This window comes from Cebus imitator, unplaced genomic scaffold, assembly GCF_001604975.1.
Source record: "Cebus imitator isolate Cc_AM_T3 unplaced genomic scaffold, Cebus_imitator-1.0 Scaffold18, whole genome shotgun sequence".
Classification (NCBI taxonomy): domain Eukaryota; kingdom Metazoa; phylum Chordata; class Mammalia; order Primates; family Cebidae; genus Cebus; species Cebus imitator.
Window position 1 is genome coordinate 11,762,795 of NW_016107333.1, and position 5,123 is coordinate 11,767,917.

General features: G+C 44.6%; 1 pseudogene; it reads right to left on the reverse strand.

Moving 5' to 3' along the window:
• Window positions 1-481: 481 nt before the first annotated feature.
• Window positions 482-3,660, reverse strand: LOC108293961 (annotated as a pseudogene).
• Between the last annotated feature and the right edge of the window lie 1,463 nt (window positions 3,661-5,123).

Consider the following 5,123-nt stretch of genomic DNA (forward strand, 5'->3'; position numbering starts at 1 on the left):
TGAGGCACGAGAATCACATAATCACATGAACCTGGGAGGCAGAGGTTGCAATGAGCTGGGATTATGCCACTGCACTCCAGCCTGGGCAACAGAGAGAGAGAGAGAGAGAGAGAGATCTTGTCTAAAATAGATAAATAAAAATCAATAAAAAAATAAGAATTAAGGTCACATAGCATGTAAATGGCAGAACAAGAAGTTGATCCCAGGCCATCTGGCTCTGTAGTCTACTTTTACCCACTGTGCTTTGTGGGCCTTTGGAAGCTGTAAGATTCTGAAGAGTTAGGAGTCTATTGATAGATGGCTCTGGGGTTACATTTCACTCTTCTCCTTCACTGTGACCTCTCAACATCCTCATCTTCTATTCTTAATCTTGGCATAACAGCCAACAAAGGGGAGACTCGGGCTAGGCTCCCAGGGACTGTAATTTGTTTTAGAACAATGGCTGGATTTCTAGGGAGCTGTACTCACCATGCACAAACATCTAGATGCCTGGTCCAGACTTAATCTCCATGTCAGGGCTCCCTTTCTGGAACTTCACATAGTAGTAGGTGCCAGCATCTGCTGGCGTGATGCTACTGATGCGGATGAAATAGTTTGTGTTGTTTCTCTTTGTGAGGTCTGAAACAGTTCTTGTCCAGGGGAAGTGGCCTCCTTTTCAACTGTAGATTAATTCGGGGCCTGGTCCAGCTCCTCTGAGCCACTGGATGGGCCCCACGGGGATCAGGAAGGTCACAGTGCCATGCAGAGTGGCCGTCTCTCCTGCTGTGACTGACACAGACTCCTCAGGCTGAATCACCTGCAGCTCCTCCTCACCTGCCACTCCTGGAGGAGGGCAAATCAGCTCCAAGCTCCAGCTGGGGCTGAGGCTGTGGTCCCGGTGCCTGGGTTTAGATTGCAATTGAAGGCTCATTAATTATTTCTTTCCATAATTAGATTTTAGAATAGGCAAATTGTATAACTGGGTATCAACAGAGACATAGAGACAAGACAGACAGCTCTTGCAAAGGACATAGTCAGCAAGTCACAAGAGAAGAGATACATCTAGAAAAGATGTTGAACAACCCAGTAATTCAGTGAAATGCATAGTTAAACCAGAAACAAATTGCCAACATCCATGACTGACTAGCTGGAAAATTAAAAAAAAAAATGTACACGGGTTTCAGCATATGAAAGAGCACATTTCAGGCTGCCATTAATAATAGAGGCAGGTTGGTACAAAGGCAAGCAGAGAGGTCGGTAAAACAGAAGAGAAAGCCTAGAATTGGAACCAAAGAAATAGATAGATTTATTGTATGATCAAGTTGGCATTTTATGTTAGTGGAAGAAAGCTCTCTTGAAGAAGGCAAACGAAAAAAAAGTAGCTGTCTCCAGGGAGCCAGATGAGTATGTGGACTTTTGTTATGTACTTGTACATTTCTTTCCTGTTTGAATTATTTTGACAGCAAGCCTGAAGTATAATAAAAAATAAAATAAAATAAACATTTCTTCTTCCTAAAAGCTAAGAGCAGACACAATTTTTAGAGTATTAGCTTAGCAAATGTGAAAAAGTTGCCAATTTTCTGCATTGCTAAGGGTGTGGTAAGGCAGGCACTCCCAATACTGCTGATGGGAATAAAAATTGACACAACCTTTCTAAATGGCAATACGGCAGTATAGTCATGATCTTATGATCTGTGTACACGTGACAAACCCATATTTAAACAAGTAAAGAGGAAATACTTTAACCAAATCTGTTTTGGTCACAAATGTTCAAAATACCCACCCCGCCCAACAACCGCCCCGTCCGTTGCTGCTGCTTCAGTGCTGTGTGTGGTGAGATAATGTATTACTGATATTGAGACACTCACATTTTATTGGGGAGTTGTTTCTGAAACCAAAAAACACTTTTGAAATGCAATTTCCCAGTAAAACTCATTCCTTTGACTTAGTAATTCCTCTTCTAGGGTGTTAGTCAAAAGAAACAATCAGACAAGGGTGAAGATGCTTTTTAAAGGAAAGGCGTTTTCTGTATTTACAATATAAAAAAGTTTGATGTGAGGCCATGTCCAAGAATAGCAGTCAGTTAGATAGATGATGGTGCATCCACAAAATGGAAAACTATGTAGCTATTGAGATGATAATGTTGATGTATATATTAGGGAATGTATTGATGATATTGCAGACACATGTACATTTACATAGAAAATGGTCCCCAATTCATCATTGAGTAAAAGAGCAAATAAATCATATTTTGTGTAACCCTATTTTTGTTAAAAGTTCAATGTATATAGAAGCAGCACAGTGAAGAGGTCAAAGTAAGAGCTAGTGGAATCCCACTGACCCAGGTTTCAATGCCTCCTCTATTGCTTACTTGATTGCCACAGTTTAAATATTTGTTCCCTCCAAAATTCATGTTGGAATCCAATCCTTAATGTGCAGTACTTAGAGGTAGGGTCTTTAAGGGGTGATTGGGTCATAAAGACTCTGCATTAGTTCATAAATTAATGGATTAATGGGCTATCATGGGAGGGGAACTGCTGGCTTTATAAGAAGAGGGAGAGAGACCCAAGCATAGTGCCCTAGCATGCTCAGTCCCCTCACCATGTGATACCCTGTGCTGTCTCCGCACTCTATTTAGAGAGTCCTCACCAGCAAGAAGGCTCTCACCCAACATGGCCCCTTGACCTTGAACATCTCAGCCTTTATAACTATAAGAAATTAATTCTTTTCCTTTATAAATTATCCAGTTGCATGTATTCTATTCTAAGCAACAGAAAATGGACTGACATTGATGTTTTACCTTGAGAAAATAACCTCCCTGAGCCTCTATTTTCTTACCTATGTAATCTATACAACATGGAAAGTAAAACTTCTCTGGCAATTTTGCTGTGAGACTGAAACCTGAAACACTCAGGACTGTGTTCCTAGAAGGACTTCTGTGAAATGGGCTTTCCCTTTTTAACCACAAGTCCAGCAGGCCAGGCTCCAGCCCTGACAACCTGGTGATTCTAGAAAGCGCACATCTTTCCTTGGCTTTCAGTTCTTTTTTTCTAATAGTTCTACATTTCATGTGTATTGCTTGTTGTTATCTGTCATCTGTCTATCTACCTGTCTATTGAATCTATTAATTACCTACCCATCTATCTGTATTCATCCTAATGACAGCATCCTTGCCTCCCTCCTGCGACTGATGAGCCAAATACTGCAACTCTACTTCTTCCCTCAGGATGGCATCAGGTCCTGCAGGTCAGGCCTAGGGGGCTGTGGAACCTTCACAGGAAGTCAGGGGTGTGGAAATTGAGAGGAACTGGGTACCCCTGTCACGGGGAAATGCTTGGATAGGAGAGAAAGCAACCCCTCCAAGCAATAAGAATTCTGGAGGGATTTTGTTTGGGAGACACTAGTTATAAATCAAACTATTTAGGAAAGTGTCTTAAAGAGGAAAGGGCAACAAAGAAAGAGGCCCTAGAACAGAGATTCATCCACCCCACTGCAGGTGGTGAAATGGTACTGCTGTCAAACTCAGGAGAGCATCCCTGCACCACGGTACCTGAGAGTGGGGGCATTCACTTGTGAGTCGCAGCAGCCAGAGGCAACAGTAGGGATGAGGGGGCAGGCAGGGCTGAGAGGCAGGGATGGGCATCGTGCTGGGCCCTGGAGCCTGCTCTGTCTGAAGGTCTGTTCTGGGAAGGCCCTGGACTCTGCTATGCTGAGACAGGCAAAACTGTATCTCCCATGACATAAGAGGAAATGACTATGATGGGAGGAAAGGGATGTGGGATTATGGCAGTTCCAGTTTCTAGACTGTGAAACAGAAATCAGACACAAGCTAAGAACTTACTGATATAAGGGTCCCAAGGTGCTGGGAGGGGCCCTGGCAGACACCCTTAATGCCTAGGCTCTGTCCTTTGGGCCCCTCATTTTGTGTCAGGTGTGACCCTGCCTCATCCAGGAACCCAGGAACAGGGTCTGCCATAGAGAAGGGTATGTCCAGCCTCCAGTGATAGTCCAAAACCTGGGCTCAGATGAGCTGTGCAGCCAGTCGGGAGGAGGGCTCCCGGGGATGGGGCTTCACAGATGTGGGTCCCTGTTTTCCCCATTCCAGAGATGTCAGTTGTAAAAATGAGCCTGAAGCCACATCTGATGGGAGGCCATGGATCTTTGAAATACACGTACAGAGGAAGTGGCTTTGAGTGAGTAAGGAGTTAGATCCTGGGAGGAGAAGGATAGTTTCTGTTTTAGAGGAAAGGGGAAGAAATCTGTGTGTGTTGAGGGGCAGAGTGCAGGGCCTTAGGGTGCTCATCCTGCAGGAACAGTGACATGCAGAAACACAGCTGGGAGGAGGAGGGGTGTCTCTTTTTTCTGTCCCCAGTCTGGGGCTACCTCTTGGGAGAAGGGAGTAGAGGAGCTGGAGAAATGCTCACACCAAGAATGCATCTCCTTTCTTCCTTCTGAGCAGCAGCCACCTGCACATAAAATCACACCCAGAGGCGCTAGCCATGAGCTCATCGCTTCTGTGGGCCCACTGCCTTCCATGATTCAGTTTCCCTGCTGCTCCCAACCCCTGCCTCCTTACCAGTGGCTGACTGGATGTTGGTGATGAGAAGGGGCAGAATAAAAGGGGCCAGTCAGCGATGGGATTTGATTGCCCTGTAGCATGACAAGTGTTCCTCTTGACACCTGATTCTAGCTTGTTAAACATTTTTTCCAAGAGGGAATTCCTTAGCAAGGAACTGGCCAGTGTTCCCTTTAGCACTCACTGTTCTAACTCTAATTCCCCTTTTCACTGATGACAGATTCTATTTTCCAGAGCTGATTGTAACAAGGTCCTTCTTTTCTCATGCTCTTTGACCCTCCTTCCGTGGAGACGTAGGCATACATTCCCTCCCCATGAGTTTGGGCAGGCCTGTAACTACAACAGAAGCTAGGTGATGTGACTTCTGAGACTAGACTATAATAATTTCCTGTACTTCTACCTGGCTGTCTTGGGATGCTCGTTTTTGGAACCTTGCCACCATGCTATGAGGAAGCCCAACTAGCATGCATGAAGAAATCACATTGCAGGGACACATGTAAGAGTTCTAGCTGACATCCCAGCTAAGATGCAGCCAATATCCAGTATCAATCACCAGATACGTAAAAGA